Here is a 25834-nt window from a genome sequence, read left to right as displayed (position 1 = left end):
ACTATCTTACAAGTAGCTTTTCAGCATAAGATAGAAAATTATTTCATTTAAATAATTCATTAATATTGATGAAAAGGTAGTGATTATTTCACTTATAACATGGGAAAATGTTAAACGGTTTTTAAAATCAATATTAAGGAGTTACTGAGTTAAAATATTTACCTAAATCTTGCTGAAAAATAACTTGTAAGTTAGTTTTCTCTTATTTAAAGGAAACAAAAGGTATTTGCACTAGAAACTAGACCACAATTACATGACAAGGTTTAGTGTTTTTGCAAATACGTCTTCAAATACAGTGGAGAACGGCGCGGTGAAGCAGTGCACACAAATATTATGCACTCACATTTATTATATTTCAATCCAGTTTTTCATTATTTAGTCTCCTGAACTGTTTTGATCCCAGTTACTGCCTCAGTTATTCTCTGTGTTTCCGTCTGCCGGTGGGATGAGTCGTGTTTCGCTGTGGTCCCAGCGCTCCTCCCACCGTAATGTAGCAATCACCATGGCAACCAGCTATTCAGCATTTTCTTGCTCTCTGTCTTGTCTGTGTTTTATGATTTTTTTCTTTCACACTAATCATGTAATTACTCATCAGGTAAGAAGCATGTCAGTATCTGACTGAATTGAAGGAAGTTGATATCTGCCGGAGTTTGAAGAAGCTACTTTGGCTCAGCTTTCAGAACTCTTACAAAATAGTGAAATTATCTGCTGGTGGAAATAGTATTTTTCCATCAACATTTAGAAATTATTTACTCCAGTAAGCTCCCATTTCTTGCTGAAAAAATTGTTTTGTCTTATTTCAGGGGAACTAAGATATTTGCATGAGAAACTAAGTCAGAATTACTTGACAAGTGTATTTTCTTTTCCTCATTTCTGAAAACAGCATTCAAACTGGTTTTGTGATATTGTACTAACAAATCAGCCAGTTGTAAAAATGCAAAAACTCAACAGGTTGAAGTCACAACTACACATTTTTACACCCTGTATGAAGGACATTTTGTAAAAAGTTGCTCTTACAAGTGATATTGATATAAAAATATGAGAAACCACAGTGATGCAGGACTTCTGAGAGAACAGATTGTGTAAAGCTCTTTGTTCCCACCAGCAGACATTTTGTGGTAACTAGTGTCTGTGGAAAGCTGGTGCTTTTAGCTGAAAGCACGTCACACTTCATCCAGTCATTCTGGAAAACATTCAAACATTCTCGTCTGTCTCCACGCTCCTCCTCCGGAGGGTCTACTCCTCCAGTCAACATGCATGCCACGGTTTCTCCTCTTTGTTTTCCTTCTGCCCGGGTTCAGGCCTGCCTCAGCTCTTATTGGCAGCGAGGGCTAATCAGCGGCCTCACTGTAGACGATAGCAACATAATGACCACTTCTGAGTATGAAAGAAAAGTTTTTTTTTTCTAATTTGAAAGGAGAAGATGGCAACGTTATACAGCACTTAGCAAGAAAAGCACTTATGTCTGATATTTCACTGAGAAAATGACAAGATCATTGTTCCTATAGAAGTGGAAAAAAATACATTCCTGTCTTTAAACCAATTGATGTAACAGTTTTCAAGTAGAGTTAGAGACCAATACTTTCAACATTAACACAAAGTATTTGTTGATTCACTTTCTCATCAAATTCTTTTTTTAACCAAACCGTAACCACTGAATAATAAATACAACATGCATTTAACATCCGGCTCAGTTGTTTTGCTTAAAAAATGATTTTATCCAAATGATGTTTGACAAAATGAATCAAAAAATACCTAGTGTTGTTTCTAAAGCTTTGGTTTTTCTTACACATATTGACATAAATCTACATGAATATTTTATATTTCTACAGATCTGAGACTTCAAGTCTTACATCAGTTTTATTAGTTTACAGACAGGACTGCGTTCTTTTCTTTTCTTTCTATAGAAACAATGATTTGTTTTCATTTCTCAGTAATCTTCCAGGTCTTTCAGAAAAGCAGAAAGTTGATTTGACGTGGTGAGGTATCATGATGTGTCCTGTGATTTTGTTGGGCTCTAACAAACAGAGGTCAGTACTCAGACGTATTGATCCGAAGCGAACCCTCACGCTTCCAGACAGCAGTGGCCCTGCTACAAAGCACACAGCTTATAAATATAAATGACAGTATTAATAAAAGATGACTTTTTATTGATATTCTTTATTATGCATGCAAATAGGTTTTAAAAGAGAACACGGGCAAACCGTGATCTAATGTGCAACCTGTAATAGTTACATGGCTGCTGACCTGAGATCATTAATATTAATTAGAGAGATTGTTTGAGTCTCCGCTGCAGCCGATGACCTCAGATACAGGTCAGTTTAATTTCACTTTTCATCAAGCGCAGTCTTTGAACAGATAAAGACATGCACAGCTACGCTTTAGAGTGCGACTAAAATTACAACTCTGTAATATTTACACTAATTCAGAAAGACTTTGAGGTTGAAGAAGGTAAAACTGATATTATTTTAACCCACCGGTGCAAACACCACAGGTGCCGAGATGATGTATATGAAAGCTCAGCAGGCGCACAGGTGAAGATAAATCGACCTAAAGTGCTGCAGATGCAGAAAGACTGTAAAGCAAACGCGTCGCTAACCCCAGGTCTAACATGAAGAGAAAGCCAACAAACTCACAACAAGGACCAGAGAGAGGATCTGAGAAGAAAGAAAGAACCTGGAGCTACAAAGACTGATGGCTGTGGTGATAATTGTTGTTCAGGTGGCTTATTAGCACCAGGTGTTTCACACTGAAAGAGGAAACGGGCTCGGAAAATTCACAAGAGAGCAAGTGCATAAAAATAAATACAACAGGAGGTAAAGTTAGCTAAAGGGCTGAGATTAATGTAGGAGAAATATATATGAAAATGTAAACTCGCTGCAGACTCTGGAAACAAATAAGCATAAAGTTTAAAATGGCCGGCAGAGGCAGATCCTCAGTCCTGGTCGTTAGAAACCTGCTGGCCTGCAAGCTTTTGATGTTTCCCTGGTGTGTTGGAGCAGCAGAGCATCTGAAACCTGCAGCTCCCCAAGGAAAACTGCTGCAACACTCTGAGAAAGCAACGACAAGTCTGAGCAAAAACATACCTGTATTTCTCATTCCAGGCTGCAGGGTGGAGCTCTGGTTGCTCATGTTTCCTCTCAGTGAGGTCCGGCTCCGTTGGAGGATCTAAATTAAACATTTTTAAATGTGAATACTTGTTAGTATAGAGAGTACAGATGACATTTCACCCACTCACCACTGGTTTTGAAGAGAAACATGTCTGAGTCGCACACCAGCTTATATCAAGAACTAATGTTAGGATTAAAATGTTCTGATTGTTCATGTGGATGATTTGTTCTGAAGTAAGGAGGGATGTAAAGAAGAGGAAGAGTTTGGAGTCAAGGATATGATTGGATAAATGGTTTGAACTTCTTCCTTCTCTCTGCATCAATGAAACATTATTTTTGACTCCTCTGGTGTTTGGGGTCAAAGTTCAGGCATTATATGAGCTTTAAAGGTGGGAATCCACCACTTCCAGTTGTGCATCATAACAAATGTTCAAAGTTAAAAAAGAGCAAAAATCATTTCAGCTGAAACAAATCCAAAACATACGGAAGAGGATTAAGGCCTCCAGAAGAAAATCTGAATTTTGACTTTTAATATCAAGAGATTCAAACTTTTTTCTCACAGTTTGGAGTTTAAAGTCATAATTACAAGAAGAAGTGTAAAAATCCTGAGATTATATATATTCTGACAAAAAGTCAGAATTATCAGAAACAAAATTTAACATTCTGGGATTAAAGTCAGAATGATCAGATTTTTATTTATTTTCTTTTTATTCCAAGACTAAAATCAGGATTATGAAAAAAGTATTTTTTTCAGAGGCGCTGGTCCTACAAACAAAAACTTTTTTAAACCAGAGATTAATTGTCCTAATTCATAAAGAAAAAAAAAACAAGAAATAAAACTACAAATCAGAACTAACAGAGGTGAACTACATTGTAGAAAACATTCCCGTCTAAACATCTGACGGCTTTTCTTTCTTTGGGTTATTTGTGAATCATGCAGATTCTCTCAATTTAAATTTTTCTGCAAGTGTTAACCAAATTCTTCTCGTCTATCTAGCAAATCTTCCAGTCCCACAAAACGTAGCGACATAACTGCCTGATTACATCAACAAGAAGCTGAAAACGTCTCAACAGAAAAACGTATCAGTTTATGTGAAGTCTTGGAGAGTTTCTGAAATCTGACGGATGATGTTGACAAATCCAACACAAAGACATTCAATCAGCCTGTTTGAGGAATGAGCAACACAACATGCTCTCAATCCCAGTTTTATTCCAGCTGCTTTCATCATCTCTGCTGAAATGTGATAATGAGCAAACAGAGCCTCCCTGCCAGTTTAGCGACAGCCGCGTTCGCACCCACCTTTCTTTTACTTGTACGTATCAATTTGATAATTGGGAGTTTGATGAAGCTCAACACCAAATTGGAGTCGGAAATGTGGAAATGTGCTCTGCATCTTCTGGACTGTTCTCCATGATTTTTACCTTGTTTTTCTGTAAACCACCTGTCATATGTTTCATGTATGTCGAAAACATTTCATCAGACTGTTACCTCACTATTTATAGACTGTGAGTTGCAGCTTACCAGTCCATGAAATTTCAATTGAGTCTAGATTTAACCTCGACTCCTTCTGCGGCTCCAGTTTTATTTTTAACAGCTATAGATAAAAACCTCAGCTATTCTTCACCTTTGCCTCTCCTCATCCTACAAGCTTCGTTTGCTGAATATACTTTGAATAAATGTGTTTACACTTCCTGTTACCTGTAACATTACACGGTGTGTCACGTTGAAACAGTCGCCGGTTGACATCGTCCCTCAGAAGCAACCCACATGTTCACAATTTTATCTAGAATCTATATTTTATATGAAAATATGAAGGAAATCTTGTAGTATCGATTAAGATATTCTGAAACACACTGAACTTTTTATTATCTGTAAGACATAATGATCAAATAGAGTTAGAGTAATTCACTCTGTGAAAGGACTCAAAATAATATTTGAGTTTCTCTTTCTGGAATAAGTAACAAAGAATATGGATTTTTTTCCCATGATGTTAAATTTTTTTGAGCTGACCTTGACTCTTCAGTTTTTGTAACCAAAGACTTTATAATAAATGTATCATGATGAGAAATTTGAATGCTTGTATAATTCTTATGTTTATTTTGTATCGGCCATTTTAGACAGAAAAAAGGATTAAATTTCCACCAAAAATTCTGACATTTAGAGGTTAATCTCAGAAATCTTCTCCAAAAATAAAATTATTCAAAAGCTGTAGATTTGCGAAGAAAACATCTGAAATTTTTAGATTAATTTTGAGAAAACTTCTAGCATAAATAGTTGAACATTTTTGCCCTAATGAAGTCAAACATGCATGATTTTTACGTTGGTTTTCCATAAAACCACCTGTCATTTGTTTCATGCATGTCCAGTTTTACTAGAAAATTTCTGAGATGAATCTAAAAATTAAGATTTTTTTTTTCCTTCAAATTTTGACTTTTGGAGGTCAAAATTTTCCTCATTTTTCTAGAAACGTTTTGAGATGAATCTAAAAATGTTTTGAGTTATTTGTCAGAAATATGCTGCTGTTTTTCTCTCTACAAAGACCGTAATTCACCGTCCTAAATTATTCATCTTTTAAACCCTCATGAATCTCCCAGCGGTTTTATGCGCTTACTCACCAATCAGGGTTTGTATCCCGTTAAATGTGCCCACAGATTGAAATAATGCGAGTCCTGTGCTGAGCAGGATTTAACAATGCAGTCTGTCCAGATGCTGCTTGACTTCCACCTCCTCAATGAAATATTAACATCTGCTTTCACTTCGATGGCACTCCAGCTCCTGTGAGGTTCACTTAAAAATCTATACTGCCACTAACAGACTGAGGAAAGTCGTGGAGCTGCCTGACCTGCATGCCAGTCGGAGATCTTTGAGTCTGCATCTCTGTCACAGAGATCTTTAACAGCGTGGTTGAATTATTCATCAGCTGAGGACTGAATGTGTTTACTGCCTCGCTTCTGTGTTCAAAATATCAAACAAGATATTTGTTGCAAAGTGTTTTTACTGCACTTCTAGCTGCTGTCTGGTGCCTCAACAACTTGTTATGATTTCCTCCTAAAATGCCATCATTTACTTGAGGTTTTAGGTAAATGTTTTTTTCTCTAACAAAGGGAAAATATGTTTAAGAAATTGCTGCAATGCATTCTTAGGTCGCCTCGACGTTTTCTTTACAAGAGCTGCAGAAAGCCACAGACTCCACATCCTGATGAGTTCGATAATAACACGAAAATATGACATCACAAACTTTATTTTAAGTGTAGTATGTCAAATACCACAAAAAAGAGAAAAAGCCAACTAATCGTCAAGGTAGCAAAGAAACCCAATACCATAATTTTACCAAATAACTGACTGTCTGGAATGCTAATAATAAATAAATTAGAGCCTTCAAAATATACAAGTACACGTTTGAAGTGGCATTTAAATTTTGATCTTCATGTTTTTGTCCATTTCTTCTGGCAGATCCGTTTATTTTTCCTCACACGCAGTTTGTCATCTGAAACGGCTTCAGTCAAGTTGACTTTCACTGACATGTTGGAGATTTAACGCGTCCATCCACCGTCTGCACCTGCTTATCTTAGCAGGGGTTTTTTGGAGGTGAAAGGCTGGAAACAGAACATAATATGGACATGTACAAATATTTTGTCCAAAGATTGGAAAAACTCTCCGGTATGAATTCTCCATGAAAGTGTCCTTCATTACTAAACTCTCAACTGAATGCTGGCCTGGTTTTTTGTTAGACCTCGAAACATAGAAACGTATTTTTAATCAAATGTTTGAAACTTCTCTGTTTTAAAGTGGGATATGCTGAAATGAATGAATTCCCTCTCCTGGAGGAAGAGCCAGCTCTTGAATCGTTTGTGCACAGCCTCACAGACGTCGTCACAGCAGGTTTAGAGTAACTCAGAAACTCACTAAATGAGAGATCACTTCCCCCTGATACTTCCTGCGTTTTGATGGATATAATTAAGGGGATTTGTTAATGTTCCAGACCACCAACGTACATTTGATCTCTCGTCAACGACTCCAACAGCAGAGCGAAGCGGGAACAACAATTGTTGTTTTGTTGTTCTTGAAAATGCTGCCAGAAACCTACATTTTTCCCCAAGGACAGCCAGCCTGCCTGCGCCGTCTGCCAGAGCTGTGCTTCGCTTTAATTCACTTAATCAAAACTCTCCCTCAGCACGCTCCTGACTGTGGGAAGAACAGGGATTATGAAGTCAAATCTGAGCTTTGTGGATGCATAATTTTTTCCCAATTTCCGATAAAGGGAATTACTGTAAAATGTTTCTGTTTTTTCCTCCTTTGCTTCGTACCTTTTGTTTTCAAGACAATGCAAAGTAATATCCTGCGAACATTGCTCCTGAGGCTAAATCTTTTCACACAGTTGTGTAATCCTCATACCTTCGCAAAAAAGTATCTAATATTTTTCTATCATAAGGATTGTATGTGCTAATCCCCTGTGCAGCACACTCTGTTTACTACAGTTGCAGGGCTTCGTTCTGACCTTGAAACCCAAGAAGTCAGCATCCCTCCCCACACACACTCTTTCTCACTTCTTCATGCAGCCTGCGCTCATTCGCCATCAGTCCACATAAACAGCCTCATAAATGGGCGGCCATATTCAATAAAAGCCTCCTGATGAGAGCAAACATTCCTGCCGGACCCCAGGCGGCGCCGCGTTGAATAGAACCTGGGTCTCCTGTCACGGCTGCAGGGGAACCTGGCACCTCTTCTGTCCCCGCTGTCAGTGAGGCTGAAGCTTTGGGTCAGAGCCAGAACTGAGCCGCCGCCGTTCTCTGTCCCAGAGTCCGTCTCAGTTCATTCAAACAGTAGACATGCATCTTTAGAACAAATTTACAAAAAATAAGATTGCATCTTCCTGTGCATGTTGGCATTTTGGATCATTTGGCTCGGTTTGTTTCAGTGGAGGACTTTCAATCTCCCCAAATCCAAATCACTGTTTGTTTTTGTTCAGAAACTTTACTGAGCAGATTAACAAAGATAAATAAATAGAAACATAAATACACCATGTGGTGATCATATGGTACGTTAGCTTTCCTTAAGCTAGCATAGAGAGAATGGGAAGGTGAAAAATAACCCAGACCAAGGTTATTATGATTAACTAACAAAGATACTTTTTTGCAGTGTTCGTTCCATGACGGTTGGCTGCTCATGACCTTGTCATTGTCATCTTAGACCCTCTTAAAAATACAGAAAAGCTGTGAAGTGATTTAGTCGTTTAGTGGTACAATTCGTCCTCTGTAAATCACTCCAATCCTTATTTTTGCCAATTCTTCCTGCTGTCAACATATCCACTTTCAGGACAAAATGTTCATGTACCACCCAACATGTCCCACCCACTAACAGGAACTATTAAAGACTGAAGAAATTAAAGGAAACCAGCGGTTTTCGCTCCATATACCTGCGATCATCGTGCTATGAGGTAGTTCTTGACCTGCTCTTCCTGTTCCACCGGAGATCTTTCACAAACACAGAGGAAAATTTGGTTGCACTTTGGTGATCAAAATAAATGGGCTACATTGGCGGAGCTCCACTTCGCTACAAGGCTACAACATGGATCTGGAAGGAACATCAAACCCAAACTAACCCCGATTCAGCTCCAGGTTTAGAAATCAGTGTTATTTGCTGATTGTTGTGTTCTGTTACCATTCTAACCACAACTGCTAACACAAACTAAAACCCAAGAGTTCGAGCAGTTTGTGAAGTACTCTGTGTGCAAAAGGTTTAATGAGATTTAAATAGCCAAAAAGGTCAAATACCATCACTAAATTTTTACCACATGGAAGCAGTTCTGCATTTTTTAGTCCAAGTTCATTGGAAACTCTGAGTTTTCAGCTCGAAATTGTGACTTCAGCAGGGATCTTGCTGCTATTCTGTTACTCACAAACATTAAAAACTCCAACCGTGTGAAAGTGAAACACATTATTAAAGCATGTCGTTCAACCAATCAATTAGTGCTTGGGAGGCTATGTATTCACAGAAGAGGTACTTGCTGCAGAGCTGTTGCCTTGCAGCAAGAAGGTCCCGGGTTCGATTCCCGGCCCGGGGTCTTTCTGCATGGAGTTTGCATGTTCTCCCTGTGCATGGTGGGTTCTCTCCGGGTTCTCCGGCTTCCTCCCACAGTCCAAAAACATGGCTGTCAGGTTAACTGGTCTCTCTAAATTCTCCCTGGGTGTGAGTGTGTGTGTGAATGGTTGTTTGTCTTGTAAGTCTTTGTGTTGCCCTGCGACAGACTGGCGACCTGTCCAGGGTGAACCCCGCCTCTCGCCCGGGACGCAGCTGGAGAGGAACCAGCAACCCTCCCGACCCCATTTAGGGAAGAAGGGTGTACAGAAAATGGATGTATGGATGGATGGTACTTGCTGCTCTGACTGAAACTCCTCCAAAGCAAACATGTTTCTGCTGAGAGGCTTTTCTCCAGAAAGTCACAGTGGCTGTAAAGAGCTTTTAGAAACGATGAAGGTCATCATATTCATTCCTCATTCATTCTAACTCCATTAACTTAAAAACAGTCGTAATTAGCAGCGTTAGCTCCTGATTAATACAGTACTACTCAATAATGAAAAATGTAAATGATTCTTATGTTTTAATGAGTTAAGACTAAGAGCTGATGAATCCTCATCTCTGATTCTATCCAGTCTGTCTGAATGAAGTAATACGATTTTTAATCTCATTCATCTTTAATCGTGAAGGTTTTTCAATTCAATTATCTTTGTCAAAAGCATATTTATAGTGTGTCAATATTTGGCACAGCGTTTTCTTCGACCCTTCCCAGAATGAAGCATTGAGTTTAATCTAAATCTACGTGTGAAACGATGATAGCCGCCCTGCTTGTGTTGGAGCTGCACACCGAGTCTGCAGCAGCAGATTCAAGTGGACTAAATGGTCTGGTTCCATTTTATCAGATGAATGTGGCTGGGCACACATGGCTGAAATTCTCTTTAATGATAGCAGTTTGTGATGAGAATAACTTAAAGCATGTGCAGCCGCCACTGCACCACCAACAAGAGAGAAACACCTTTAATAGAAAACTAGAGATCATTACGTTGTTTGGGCTCAAAAGTCTCATTGCAGCATAATCTATGTTTTTAATTACCTGCACAAAGAACTGTACTTTTGCTAAACTTCAAAACCTAATTGGTTCTGTGATGCGGAATTTGCTGCATAGCGTGACGAATGGCTAAATGGCCAGCGTATGTATGTATTTTAGGGGGAAAAAGGAGGAAGAAAGGAACACAAATGAATCGCAGGTGTTGATCTTGTTCTGGATAATTCAAATGACAACCTCAGGAGAATAATAATATTATAAAAAACTTCGACATGTCTCTTAAGTTTTCATTCCATCCAGATGACATTGTCAAAAGACACGCTGCAAAAGTCACAGATAAGTGCTTGGCATGCTGGGAAGGCCTCTGGCCAGTCAGTTGGCCAAGCGAGCGGCCGGCTCAGAGCGCCCCTGGTGCCACTTAAGAATCATGGGAAAAGAATGTTCTCAGCTCTTTTTGTCCTGATTATATCAGATGTGGAGGAAATGGAGGGACTCTGGGTGGATGCCAGCACCACAGGGCCCAGGGGACCAGGGCAGGAGGAGTACGGGGGAAGGGCAGGGTAGCTGGGAAAGGGTGGATGGCAGGGAGGGAAGAAGGGCGACGTGGGGACAGTAAGCATGGGAATGAGAAGACAGTGGTGCTCCGGACCTCCAGGGACCGGAGCAGCATGATTCATCAAAACTACTCAGAGGGATGATCCCTGCACACGGCCCAGGGCTGAAGATGGATGCAGAGGAGGTCTTCAGCAGTGAGACGTAGAGGAACAGATGATAAATGACCTGGTAAATATGTTATACATCTTTTCTTAACTCCTGAGGTCATTTTGTCCTTATCATGTAAGTCCACAACATCCTGCTCACTAAAACAAGAGCTGAGGAAGTAGTTTAGGAAAAAAATAATGGACAATGTGTCTACTTATAAGATTCAAGATAACAACCTCCACATTTTAGATGGATTTTTTATTAAATTTATTTAGAAAATATAACTACTTTCTGACTTAAGAAAGCAAAGAAAATCAGGCACTTTGTTCTCCCACCCATGAACAAAATCAATAAATGCTTGATTTATCTTTTCAAAGTCTGTGAGGTTGCAAGAAGGCATCTACAAAAAACTTAACCTAAAATATTTCAATATGCTATCAATGCAAAAATAGAACATCAAGTAATTTTTGTCTAGTTTTGTGCAAATGTCTTTATTAACAATTGACATTATTAGTGATACTGGTTGAAATATGGTTGAAATATTTGCTTCCAACAAGTTGATAGGTGCTGCACTGCAAAAACAAACAATTTCACCAAGTAGTTTTGGTCTAGTTTCCACTCCAGTTATCTTAGGAACCTGAAATAAGACAAGAAACTTTTCAACAAGACACACAAGTTTTTTTAAGAAAATAATTCACTCACATGGAGGGAAAAGTAGAAGATCTACAGCTAAATCATTTTACTTCCAACATGGAGAAAATATGTTGTAATGACAACATATTTTATGCAAATAAACCAGCATCTTTTGTTAATACTAGGGATATATCGATTTAAAACAAGCTCTATTTCTCACTGAAAAGTTACTTGTATGTTAGTTTTATTTTATTTCAAACGTTCTAAGATATTTGTGCTAGAAATAAGACAAAAGCACTTAGTAAGATTTTATGTTTATGCAGGAATAATTTGAAGGTTATTAGCAGGCTAACTGATGCTGATGAAAAACTAATTGGCCTGTACACAACTTTAGTTGAAAATCACAGCATCGTAAAGCTAGTGCAATCAGAAGAATCTGCTAAGAATACGTTCTGACGTTTTCATTTTCGTAATGAATGGATGTGATATTTAGAGTGCCAAGTTGCTTTGTAATGATGATCTAAAAAAAGCTTTACCTGTCTCTCAATAATATCAAATAAGTGAGCTCTTTTGTTTTGTCTTTCTGAGCTCTACTTGCAGACCGAGCTGGTCTGAAGTTACAGCATCAAACTCTCACTGACATGGCAGCTTTACTTCAACTCCATGACACAGAAGCTTTGTACGTCAGGCTGAATGCAAACCATACACACCAGCGGCTCCTGCATGCCTGTCAGGCTTTTCTGATACACATCTATATGCAAATGGAGAATGTTCTCCTCAATCTGATACGCTCTGCAGTAATGGCTCCTTGCTGTACTTTATCCTGTTGCATAACCGTGGTAATGGGACTCTGAGTTTGCCCCTTGACCGCACATGTACTGCCCCTAATTTTTAGTGGAAGTTGTATTAGTGCAGAGATTTGTACTGACATACATTATATATGTTTAACTGACTTTAATCCAGTTATAAGCCCAAGAGTTAAAATATTCTGTGCTATTGTTGCTGTTTTGTCCATTTTCTGCCCAGGATTTGTGAAAAATGATGGTGGTACAAAAAAATAAAATAATAAAAGAAACTACATTTTAACTTTCAGGCTACATTGTTCTAGCAACATCTTGTTTGAAGAATATAATATGATTTTATTGCAAATTATTTCCCCATTTCCCCATCACTAACATATTCATGTTTGCATATTAAACCAGAAATGTTAGCTGGACCTGTTAGCATTCTAACAAGAATATGCAGCGCAAACAAAATATTTCTGATGTTTGGACCATAAATTAGATTGTTCATACATCATGGATATTATATTGCAAAAACAAGAAAATGTTTTGTTATGATGTGGTTAATATATATATTGTAACAAAGTGTTTCTAGATTTGTTGAAAGTAAAATAAAGTTTTCATGTCATTACGTGATGTAGCTCTACTTTTCTTTTCGGTTGAAAAATAGGAAGTATCTGTTGAAACTAACCCAAAAGTTAAGAATTATTTTCTTGATATAATTCGTTATTATGGTTGTAGCAAAATGTTAAGTTAATGTAGTAACTCCAGAGACAGTTTTTCTCAAAGTGTCATAAAATTGCAGAAGTTAGAGGGAGTTGATAAGTAACCAGAGAAAACTAAAAACAATAAAAGTATGTGAGAATCAACATCTCTCTTCAGTTTTTTACCTCAGTTTTTAATTTCCTTCATAAAAACTCTGCAGACACACAAAGAGAGTGAAATCAACATGTTTCAGATTATACATGCCTGCATCCACAACCACCTATTGCAGCTTTTTGTTATGTAACTTTCACAACACTGACAGGATGTTTAACAAAATACTTGCCATCAGTTCCAGTGAACTCTGCTGAGCATCACGGCACCGTCGTGAAAACTGAAAGTTCTGCACAATGAAAGTGTTGGGATAATCTCCGCTTTACCTGATTTTAATAAATGAGCAGAAAGTATCATTTTTGGTTGTCTTATTAAAGACGACTCTGAAATATGAGAGCATGGCTGTTTACTAAGTTACTGTATGAACACGCGTGGCATATAAAATGTGCCAAACTGAATACTTGGAAGTAAAACAGCTTTTTTTCTGTAAAATGACAGAATAAAGTCTGGTACTGAATGAAGTTCTGCTCTGCCATCTGAGTTTTGGTTATAAAAGTTTTACCTTTCTGTGACACGTCATTTTTTTTTTAAACAAAGTCTGAGAGTGGAACTTTTCAGCAACACCTCCTGCAGAGATGTGAGGTGCTGTGTGTGAAAGCAGAACGCTTCGGGGTTTGATCTGCGTATGCACAGGCAGATAACAGCTAGAAAAAGTACTGTGTGTGCTAATTAATCTTTTAATTCTTACTTGAGCACTTAGTTCATTTAATGCAGACACTGAATCATGAGGCGAAGAAGAATTGTTAAAATCGCAGCGTCCCATGGAGCCCTAGCATGAAAATTACAGCAGATCCAGGGTTGCTACGGCGATACCATCTAAACAGTGATGGAGAGCCTCTGAATGTGGAACGTTTTTCCACTTGTAACTTCCATATCAAATACCTTTTTCACGTATTTGTTAAAACTATCACAATGAGACAGATAATCTATGTACATGAGCTTGATTGACAGCGCTAAGACCCTCCTCTTGGCTCTGATTGGTTGTTTTTGGTTGAGAATTCTGCGTTTTTGCAGATCGGTAAGCAGCTCTGGGAGGAGGCTGTGGAGCTTGATTTTTTCACAGATTATTTGCCTCATGACACAAAGCAGATTATTTTATAGAAGTAGAATACTGCAGCTTTAATATCTGATAATGTTGTCAGGTTCCAAACAGGAGTCTAGTGTATACAAACCCCAGGTCTTGTCTATAAACGCTTTAAAACTTAGCGTGAGCTCACAGATTTCTCTGCTACATTTTGATTCCTGAATTGCTTTCTCTGTGATTCCCCCACTAAAGCCAACCTGCACAGGAGAAAGCCCTGGACAACGCTTCCCCCAGGTTCAGAAGTAATCTAAGACGTTTCACAGGCAGGTCTGTGGTTTTCACATCAAGCACACTATCAACGAGCAAGTCGTAAACTTTTACAATGATGGGAATTTCCGAAGAAAGGAGGAAGAGAGCGCAAGGTTACCAAAACATTTACATGTCCAGGAGGCATTTCTGATTTTACACCAAAACAGCAAATTTTGATTAAAACAAACTCTGCTGTCTCAACATTTTCTGAGATTCATCAATCAGTGCAAACAAATGCAGCGTTTGAAAAGGAGATGACTAAGTTTGTTTAGTATTATCAAACTAACATTGATTTTTCTGGGGTGCTGAAACACTGAGAGGACACTTGTTTTCACTGTGATCAAACTTCAAGAAATGAGTAGAGAAGTTATTTTCTGATTGCTTCTGTTTACAAGGAGCCTGAAGAGAGGCAGAAGGACGTTCTCTCGCAACAGAACTGGGTGTTACAGATCTAAATATTCCTTCAACCTCATGGAGTTTTATTTCACCATAAAACGGCCTGCAGGGTAAGAAATAAAATGTGAAAAAGCAAGAAAACAAGTGACCTTTTCAAAATGGATCAACTTTAAAGAGAAGCTAATTAAGACACAGTAAACAACTCATGACTTTCAGTATAAAACCGTCCAAACCAACACCCAGAACAGTAGGGCTTCATTGTGTTGTTTTCAGCAGCAGCAGGGTGAACTCACAGCCTCTACCATTTCTATGAGATGCATTAATTTGTTTACTGGAAACTCAAAGAGTGCCTTGTTTTTGGTAAGTCCTAATTAAAATGTTGAGAGCAGGTGCTCCAGGAGAAGGAAGCAGCTGGTGGAAGAACCAGGAAAACATCGCAGTGACACATGTGGATATTAAAATAGGAGTTTACATAGGGAGGCTTAACCAAACGCAAAATGTCACAGAAATGAAAACCAAATGACCTCATGCTGAGCTTTATCACGAAGAAGGAAGTCAACAAAAGTTTGCATCTCTTTGCCTAACAGCCAACAGCATTAGTAAAATGACAGAATCTGAAAGTAACTTCCTCTGAACTTTATTTAAAAATGATTTTGGAAGCAGGTGCAAAAAATGTCCTAATAATTTCAGACCTGTAGCTAAAATACTTTATTGGGCAAAATGATAATGCAATGAACAATTTGAATGATTTTACATATACTTACACACACACACTACATGAATAAATGTCAGCAAGTTAAAGAGAAACTGCAGTTCTGACTTTTCATTTGACACTAAGCAGAAATAACAAAACTCCTTTAAACTGTTTACTTTACTGACAACAACCTGACTTTGAGTCACAGTAAATCCATTTTCTATAGGATTGAGGTGAGAGCCTAGCACAACCTTGGAAATACTAACACATGCGTGTCCCTGTTCACAGTGAACCCAATTATATCACAATAGATTGAGAGAGAGCAAAACATGAAGGAAGCCGCTGCTCAACCTCTGCTCTCAAGGAAAAAACTTCAAAAAGTACATGGATGTGCCAAAGCTTGCTTCAGATGAACAGAAACAAAACTTAAGTTATTATCATATCTAGAAACGAACAGTAAGGCCCGAACTCTGACCGGAACATTCAGAGCCACATAAAGATGGTTACAAAGACAGCCTTCTGTCACCTGAAGAACATGTACAGCATCTTGAGAAACAAATCTCACATAAACAGAACTGCACAAAATCTGCAAGAGTTTGCTAATAAACATTAAAAATCTAATTATAAACTTTAATTGAAGTATATTTTGGGTCAGTTGAGTGAAGTAGCACAGAGTGAGCTCCTCATTAAATAATCTCAGCATTTAATGAGATGCTGAGATTATTTTTGTGACACCAACTCCGCAAACAATGAGTGTCATTGGACATGTTTTCATTAACTACTCTGTTTGAAAATCTGACTTTACTTAGCCCATTTGTCCCGACTTTAGATGTTGTTTTGTATTAAACCATGCACACATGTTGATCCAGGATGCAACTATTTTTTTAATGTTTATTACTAACAAAAGATCCTGAAGGAAAAACACACTGATCTCACTCAGTTGCACATTTCTTTGGATTGGAATAAACTGTTTTTAACAACTGCAGTGTTTCCTTGTCCTTACTCTACGTGTTATTTTTTTACTTCTATGTTTTATATTTTTATCAAGACACTGTCATGACATAAAACCTGTCATGAACATGAGTATGTCTTCATGAATATTTATGACTGTTGTCATAAAGAGTCATTCGGTAAATCATGACACTTTTAATACCAAGTTGACATCATTCAAAATGTCTTTGTTATGACAACTTGTAATTAACCAAGAAATCATAATCTGACAAAAATTTGTTATAAAATGATTACTGATTAAACATTAGCTTTAATAAAATAAAGCTACATAATTTTTTAACGTTTACTGCTTCATCTGACTTTCCCTACTGGTAAAGGATAACATTTCTATTCTATTCTATTCTATTCTATTCTATTCTATTCTATTCTATTCTATTCTATTATTGTGTTTTATGATGCGCTAAAGGAAACTTTGGTCACATTCAAAAGCTGAAAATACGTCATCTGGTCTCAGCTTGTTGTGATTTTTCTTGTCAAACTACAAACTGTGAAGAAAAGTCTGTCGGTTCCCATCAGAGGACAGAGATCGGACAGGAGTTGGACGTAAAACGATCTCCGTTCCTTTATCACAACCCTTCAAGTGACTCTGATGCAGCTGGTCAGGTGAATTAAACAGGTTTAAGTGCAGGTTTATGTGAAGGAGGACATTATGAGGCTGGGACTGCTTTAAAACATTTTCCTCCAACAGGAAGCAGGAAGCTCCAGGCCTGAACACACATCTCAGAGTGATCTGTAATTTAATAGCAAACATATCTGTTTTTATCTGCTTTATTTCATTCTAATCTCTTTCCTGCATCTTAATCTTTTCATTTTTTTCCAGCCCCTTTGAAAATTTAATTTTTTCCTCTTTGTTGTGCTAATCTTTCCCCACATTTATCTGTATTTGTCGCTCAACTTTTTTTTTTTTTCTCGTAGTTTTAAAACTTTTTTTTTTTTTTTTCCCACCCAGCATCTTTGCTGTTCTTTACATTTAATGTCACAGAAGTGGGGGTGGAGGGGTGAAGAGCGGATTTGATTTATGTGCGATACATCCTCCGCATTGAGATCCATCGATTTCCAGCTTAGTGAAATGTCAGAGATGTGTGATGGTAATAAAATCATACATCACACGCTCAGAAACGTCGCATTAGGGGACGTGACAGATCTGCAGAACCGCTCCAACATGAGGACGCTCAGTTTGGAAATGTTACCCCAGAAACCATCCACTTCCCTGATTTAGGACAATTATTTATAATTAAAGACCTTGTGATTATATATTTGAACACATATCTGTATGTGTGATTTAAAAAGAAATAGCTGAAGGTTTTGCAGCAGTGAATCTTTAGAATATAATATTATCCGACAAAGAGGTTTTGGGTTTGGTGGTGAACATCGGCAGACAGTGAAACACTCTATAATCACTTATGACAAAAAAAAAATAAAAATCTCTGTCACACTCACATTTAAGTAAAAAAAACTCTCTATGAGTGAGAAGATCAGAATGCTGAGATGATTTAATGAGGAACTTTTTTATCCTCTCTTTCTCACACAGTTCATGTGGTGATTAGCTCAGCCTCACACCCTCATTTAGGCCGAGACAAGGTGATAATTAAAGTCACACTCTTGGATCTAAAGTGTGTGTGCGTGGGCGTGCGTGTGTGTGTGTGTGTGTGTGCGTGCGTGCATGGACCGATGTGATGCGTTTGTGTGTGGAGATTGAGAAAATGGAGAAGTGCAGCATAAATTTTAAGAATTTAATCAAAGAAAAAAAAATTTTTTTCCAGCTTTGTTCTTCTGCGGTTGATAAAATGAAGCTCTTGAACGCAGCAGTTCTTCTCCCGTCTACATGTGATGCTTCGGGTCCCGACAGATGAACTGAAGACGTGCTCAAACCAACTGCTCCGTTGTCTCAGTTTCAACACGCCGATAGTGTTAATTGGCAGTTGGGGAAATGTGAAATTGCCCTCCATGTGTCAGCCACCGCAAGATACAGCGACCTAACCTCATTTAAACACACAATAAGACTCCATGAACGGCGTGTCTGATCTGATGAGAAGACATCGTCTCTGTCTGCTGATCTGCTCTCTCTGTGCTGACCGACTGTTGGACGCCGCTGGTGACATTATCAAAGCCTCCATTTATCCTTTCTGGAGCCCTGCGAGCTCCTTACAAATCAAAACCTTTAGAAAGTCATCGCTTGTCTGGATAAACATCACATTCATTCAAAATCAAATGTTTTCTTCTGTGCGCAGAAGAAATTTACCAGAAAACAGGCAGAACCCTGGATGTTATGTTTATGAAATGTGTTTGATTTTCTTCAGAGTGACAACAAACATTTTTAGTATCTGCATCTCAGCTGAAGCAGCGTGAGATTGGATTACTTATTTTAGAAATAGATGAAGCAGAGATGTAGGATGTGTATCAAGGTTTGATGTTTAAAATAAAGTCCCTCAGGTAAAGGGAGGATGGTACCATAAAAAAATGAAAAAATAGAGTTTTAGAAATAAACGTGGCATTTTCCGTTTAAAGAGAGGTCGTTCATAGTGCAGGAATCATAATCATTTATGGGATATATCAAACTTTATAATCATTTACTGGAGGTACAGCAGGCCTGTGGGGGTTAACCAGCCCGGCTCACTCAGATTAATATTTACTTTCTGGATCGCCTAGGAGCTCATTAAGATAGCATAAAACTTAGAAATGAAATTGTTGTTACTCTATTAACCTTAAAAATCACAATATTATTTTATCATTCATCATTGGGACATTGTCTTTATAAGTTAATCCATGTTCCCATAGCAACAAACCAACTCTGAGTTTTCTTGTTTGACATTTGAGAAGTGATGTCTAGAAGAAGCCATAGATAAATGTCTGCTAGTGGCCCTTTGTATCCTCCACACCGGCATTTTAACAACTGGATTAGAGATGAAAAAAATAACCAATCAATACTTTACATATAGATAGAATTACAAATGTGTTTTAATCTTTTATCTGCAATATTTCCAATAAATTTCCACCAGGAACTATACTAAATACCATATTAATTACGTGCTTTTTCAAAATGTTAAATAATAGAAATATAGATAAAATGGTGGTTCTTTTTTATTATTATTTGACTAGCCTGACAGCAAAATGCTTCTCCAGGTAATAAAAGCCGTAACATTTTCTTTTTTATTTCCCCACTGACTTTTCATTTGTTGGTCAGTCGCTGCTTAATTTGGTTAGTGCCTACATGGTAATACTTGATGATGCATAATCATGGCAACAGTTTTTATCTTTTTACTTTACAGCAACAATAATACCTGAACTACTAGGGAGTTGGAATGGAGGCCTAATATATGCAGTCGGACCAAAGACCAGAGAGAAAAGGAAGATCAAACTCTATCTATTGTAATTGGCAAGAATCAAATCCCCTACTCCAACATCTTTCCAACCAAAACGCCAAAGCGTTTAAGGTGATCCAGTGGACACACAGACATTTAAAGAGGAACAGCAAAACAAATGAGATGGATTAACACAGATCTTCAACAGCTGATGATGTCATCCAGGATCTGTTGCTATGAAATATCGTCTCTTCTGCTCGAACGCTGAGCTGTTAGCATGTGATGACCAAACACAGCATCATTCACCGGCAGCGTCCTGACTGATGCACATCTCTTTAAAGATATGGGATCATACCACGTCTGACACAACTTGATATGAATGAAGTATTTTAGATTTGAATTGAATTTTTATCACAAAAGATTCTGAAAACAAATGATTATTCATCTGACTAGGAGAGAAAGGGACATTTGTTTAGGATGTAATCCAGAAAGCCTGTTTTAAAGAGCATTGTCTTGCAGCGGCAACTTTGATGCCAAGATAATATAAGACGTTCATGGGTCATCTAGAAAAGCCAGAACAGTATCATGAGACCAAAAGTGCTTAGGCTGCAAAACAACTAATTCCAGCAAAGCATTTTATTACATCCACAGAGTCATAAACATAAACATCCCCTTAGACTCCTTAGACACACACTAAAAGACAAACACACACGGCCGAGAGTAAAAATATAAGTAGAGAGAAAGAAACAAGCAGACTTCTCATCTTCCCCAAAGAAAAACATATGGATCCACCCACAAGCGCTGGATCTCTCCCATGCACTGTATATTATTGCCATCCATTAAAACAATCATGGCAGAAGAAGAATGTGCCAAAGCGTTTAAGGCGATCCAGTGGATGGGTAATGACCCATGTGTCCGACATATGGGACACCTCACAAACCACTTCATGAGCTGAGACCGAGCTGATGTGCGTGTCTGTCTGCGGCGGCGCTCGTCTCTTTGTTAGTGTAATGTATTGGAATGCATGTCATGTAGAAGACGCCAACGCAAGCAAAAGAGGAGCAAAGACCAACACAGCGGGAGGACAGGCAAACCAGTCAGCAGGAATCCTGTAACAGATAAACTCAGTTTTCAAATTCTCTTATGTATTTTCTTCCATTTAGTGTTGTTTTTCTCAGAAACGTAACTACCTCTGCTGCAAATTGTGACTTTCTGAATATTTTGAACATATATTCAGGTTGATCTTGTCAACCACAGACTCATCTGGACCTCTGAAGGTGTGTTGTACATCCTGGTTCTGTTAGTTTTGAGGCAGGAACTCTGTAGATTTGACCTATTTTGTCCTTAACAAACTACAGATCCTTAATTTGATTGACCTCTCTAGAATATGGAGAAAAGGTCAACATTATCAGACTGGATGTTCTGCTCCTTTAGCTGGTCTGGAAGGATTTCTGGTGGATTCTGCTAGTAGATGGATGCTTGAAGTAAACTGTATTATTCACCAATGTAGAGTGATGAAAATATTGGTCTGACATTTAAGTTACATAAAACCTTTTTCTTAAATGCATTTGTCTTACTAATTCTCAGTGCAGTGGTTTCAGAAAATGTTTAGCTGCTGTCACAACTTCTGATTTTCAGTTCACTAAACTGAGTCAAATTACTGATGCATTTTATGCTTTACCAGATAAAGAGACACAAAAGATTGCCAGTGTCAGTCTGAATGACCTTGTTTCTCCTTGTATATCACAAAATACCTTTCAAATATGTCTAAAGTATCACCAAAAAATTTGAGCTTTTGAAAAAAAAAAAAAAATCATAAAATCAACATTTACTTATGGCTCCACTGACAAAGTGCAGATCCAAATTTATATGATAAAAAAAAAAAAAATTAATGAGCTTCATTTCTAAGTGCTCGAGTTTTATTGTATAAGATAAAGTAAACTTAAAGTGAAAGAAGCAGATCCACCTCCAATAACTATAGAGACAAAGAGAGCAGAGGGAAAACACAACATTTTGGATTAGTTTCCAATTTACTTCTGTTATCAAGCCATCACAGAAAAACAGCTTATGGTAGAACAGTGAGAGATTGTTTGCAGAGGAGGATTACAGTACTAAAAGGATCAGAAGCACAGGTTCAGATGGAGCCGTAGGATGATGGAGGACGCTGGACTGGAGCTGAAAACAGTTTATTTATTCATCTGTATACACAGCTATCTGTTGCATTTTACTTTTGGGTTATTTTGATGACAGAAACACTGAGGAGCACATTAATGGTATCAGGACTGAGCACAATAACAGGATAATTTATCTCTGAACATACTCAGAATCAGTGATGGTTTGATTTTATTATGAGAAATTATTAAAGGATGAGATTCTTCCTGCATTCAGGAAGCTAGAAAAGAATATATTCTTACAAATCCTGCAGCCCCTGAACACAGCTGGCATCTTAATCTGACATGAACAGTCAGTGGGCTTGTTGCTCGGCCCCAGCAGCCCAGATGACTAACAGATGATGGCACGGTGGCAGCTTTGACAGACAGAGTCCGGCTAAAAGCTGCATGGGGCTCAGAGTCCGGGCTGACACCTGCAAACCGCCTGGCTGCAGAGATACAGCTTCAACATGAAGCTGCAGCCACAGGCAAACTATCAGTCAGCCCTGAACAGAGTCAGAGTGAGCTACACTAAACATGGAGATGTTTCCCTCCAGGGAAACCGGACTCCATTCTCAAATGTGGCTCTTTGAAAAACATCCATCTTTTGAGAGATTTGTATTTTGGCTGGTTAAAAAAAAAAGCAGTATCACATGAACGCAGTTTAAGGCAGGTGTATGTCTGATCACTGAAAATTAAGCTCTACTCAGTGATGGAAGGAAAACAGAAAAACCAAAATCCCAACTGAATATAAACTGTTCTTTTTATTTCCTTTTTGCTGCAGTAAAAGCTGAATAACCTTGAGCGCTCTGGAGAAAGCACGCTGGAGCTGGATTTACTGGTTAGCTAGCACTCAAGTCCATTAAGATTGCAAGGATTAGGTCAGCAGATCAGATTTCATGTGATCAACAATAAAAAACCTCGTCACCCGCCAATGCTTTATTTCCCCTTATTTTTCTAAATATTGTGGCTGCAGCTCAGCTGCGTCCAACCAAGCAAAAAATGACCTAAATGGCTGTAAGTGTTTGTTTCCCCTTTGGAAATGCAGCATGGGCCGCGTGCATGTGTGTGTGTGTGTGTGTGTGTGTGGGTGTGTGCGTGTGCGGGTGTGTGTGTGTGTGTGTGAAGGTTCCTGAAGCGTTTTCCAATGCGCGTAAGGCCTGAGAGATGTGGTGTGAGGTTAGGTTACATGTGATGTGCCAGGCTGTTAGTGGGCAGCCAAAAGTGACAATAAAAATGGCGTCCGCGGGGTTGCAGTGCACGCTTCACAGTATCAGGAACATTACTCATTCCTTCCTCTGACGCACAATTCAAATGCTGCGTTCACTTCACATGTCAAAGTGTGTGGAAGAAAAGATGACGCTTCATTGGATGATTGACTTTGTTCCTGTGACCTGACCCAGGCGCTGCTGCTTTCTCCTGCATAGCTAATGAAATGCAACAAGATTCTGCGTTTTGACTTTTATAACCTTGAGCTATTGACAGTGGAATAAAAACGATTCTTCTACCAAACTAAAATAATAAATGGCTCTTCAAATGATCAAAGGAGGAATTTCTCTTGATGAAAACCCTGTGTCTGATTAGTCTAGTGGTTTGTTTACCAGATGTCTTATTATGGAAACAAGACAACCCTCAGTCCTTTTTCTGGTTTCTAAATGCCTGAAAAGGGGAACATATCATTTGATTAATAACTAAGTCGAATTCAGTCTTCTTTTTACTTCTATACTAAATGAATGTGATCAATAAAAGTTCCTCTTGGTGTTGCTATATTTTAGTGATCTTCTGGTTTCTGTTGTCAGTGGATCATCCTTCTCCTCTCTATGTCTCTACTTCCCTCCTCTGTCATGCCATTGCATCTCATCTTTCAATAAATCCTTTATCTTTCTCAATGTTTTTTCTCTTCTCTTCTTTCCTGGCGGCTCCACATGTAACATCAATTGTCCAGAATCCACCATTCTCGGACCACGCACTGGGACTGGTTCCTCTGGGACCCGAAACAAATCTCCTGGGAGTGAGTGACTTCATCAAGACTGGAGAAATATAAACTGTATACTTTAAACATCATTAAAGGGGGGAAATTATGCACTTTTTATACACACAGCCCACAATCCAGTAACTATGTTACCTTCAGATGTTATGAAAATCTCATATTCATCAATAACTCACTTTGAATAATAAAAGTTTCTGAAATACGCATCCGTCTCTTTAAGAAAGTCTTTCCAACACTTTGTGTTATCACAACAATGCTCCTCCGTTATTCCGCTTACAACGTTTTTGTGACTTAGAAGTTGTTCCCATGACGCCTCCAGAGATTCAAGCGATTCTCAGACATCCTTGAACAAATCAACTTGACACTCCAGATATATTTTTGATGAAGGAATGACATTATAACATGACACAATATATACAATATACATATTGTATATAAACATTATATATATAGTTTCTTTGATTTAAATAAAAGGACTTTCATATAAAATGTAAAAACAGATTCCTTTTTAAATTTAAGGTCCACTGATGAAGAAATAGAAATATCTCAGTGCCTAATCTTCCTCTCATCTTGCGATGTTAATTTTCAGTTAGAGACCGTAAACTTTTTCATAAAAGCATTTGCAGTTTCATAAAACCGTCGTATTTCTAGATACTGTATTCCTGAGGCATTGTTTTGTATTAATGTTCCACAGTTCCAATTTTAGCCTTTTTTTTTTTTTTTTTCATGTTTCTCAGGGCTTCATCTGTTTATTTTTGTAATTTTTGGCCTCGGTTTACATTTGAATTTGTGGTTCAAAGCAGAGAGCTTTGCTGAATATATTTTATAAATTTTGCTCCTGTTAAACATCAAGTGGACATACATTTATTGAATTGTGCAACGCGTCAATTAAAGTGGTGTGAGCGAGTGGGATTGGTCATAAATACTGCAGGATCAGGCGATAATACTGAGAAATTCATCAGCAGCAGCAGAAGTTCATATCATCTCTGCATCGTCTCTCAGACTTTGTCTCTTTCCAGGTCCTGATATTCTGAGTAAATGTTCCTGCACTTGTTTTTTTTACCTCTCTTGTGCACCAGTCCTGGTTTTGGAAGGTTGTTTTAAGGTATTTAAACTCATTCACCTTCTGAATCTCTTTATTTTACAGCTCCTCTGTTCCATCTGCATCCCCATCATCTTTCTGATGTTTTCTCCAATAACAGTGTTTATTTGTGTCAGTGCATCTTGCAAAAGTGCTCATTCTGAATTCTGGTGAAATTGACAGGTCACAGTACAAATCAACAGAATTTCCCTCCAAGCTTTAGTATTTTTCTGTGTTGTTCTGTTGTGGTTGTGAAGACGTAGCTGAGACTAAACAGAAAACAGAGTGGGGTACTTTTGGATTCCAGTAGCTGGCACCTTGCTTTTGTTTTAGGAAACCCTACATTTTCTAAGAATTGGCTCTTTTTTTAAATATTTTTTTTTTCCAAATAATATTTTAAACCTCTAGTATTCAAGCATTTATTTGATATTTGGTTTTAGTCCTTTGCTCACCTTACTTTAACAAACATTCGTCATTTTTATATAAGAACTGGGCCATGTTTACAACATTTAAATTATATTATATCTGAGCGGGTTTGACAGACAGCTCAGATATCTGTGCTGTCTGGTGAAGGTCAGGTGAAGGTCAGGTCAACGTATCCTGTCTGGGCTTCTGTTTGTGTTGCGTCAGGGCAGCCATGTTTAGTCCTGGGAAGGTCAGCGTCACATTCCTTCAGAAAGGTCAAGAGAGGTCACACATGTAGGGGGCGC

At 38.1% G+C, this 25834-nt stretch overlaps 1 long non-coding RNA gene across 1 annotated transcript in view; it reads right to left on the bottom strand.

Moving 5' to 3' along the window:
* Positions 1 to 891: 891 nt before the first annotated feature.
* The window catches only part of LOC122839809, a 50334-nt gene continuing 25391 nt past the window's right edge, over positions 892 to 25834 (bottom strand). The window contains exons 3-4 of the long non-coding RNA XR_006372112.1: positions 3087 to 3168; positions 892 to 1347 (exon numbers count right to left, since the gene is read on the bottom strand). This is a non-coding gene — a long non-coding RNA (uncharacterized LOC122839809). The remainder of the gene's footprint in view (positions 1348 to 3086; positions 3169 to 25834) is intronic.

This window comes from Gambusia affinis, linkage group LG11, assembly GCF_019740435.1.
Source record: "Gambusia affinis linkage group LG11, SWU_Gaff_1.0, whole genome shotgun sequence".
Lineage (NCBI taxonomy): Eukaryota > Metazoa > Chordata > Actinopteri > Cyprinodontiformes > Poeciliidae > Gambusia > Gambusia affinis.
The sequence above is the reverse complement of the archived record's forward strand: the minus strand, read 5'-3'. Positions and strand labels throughout refer to the sequence as shown.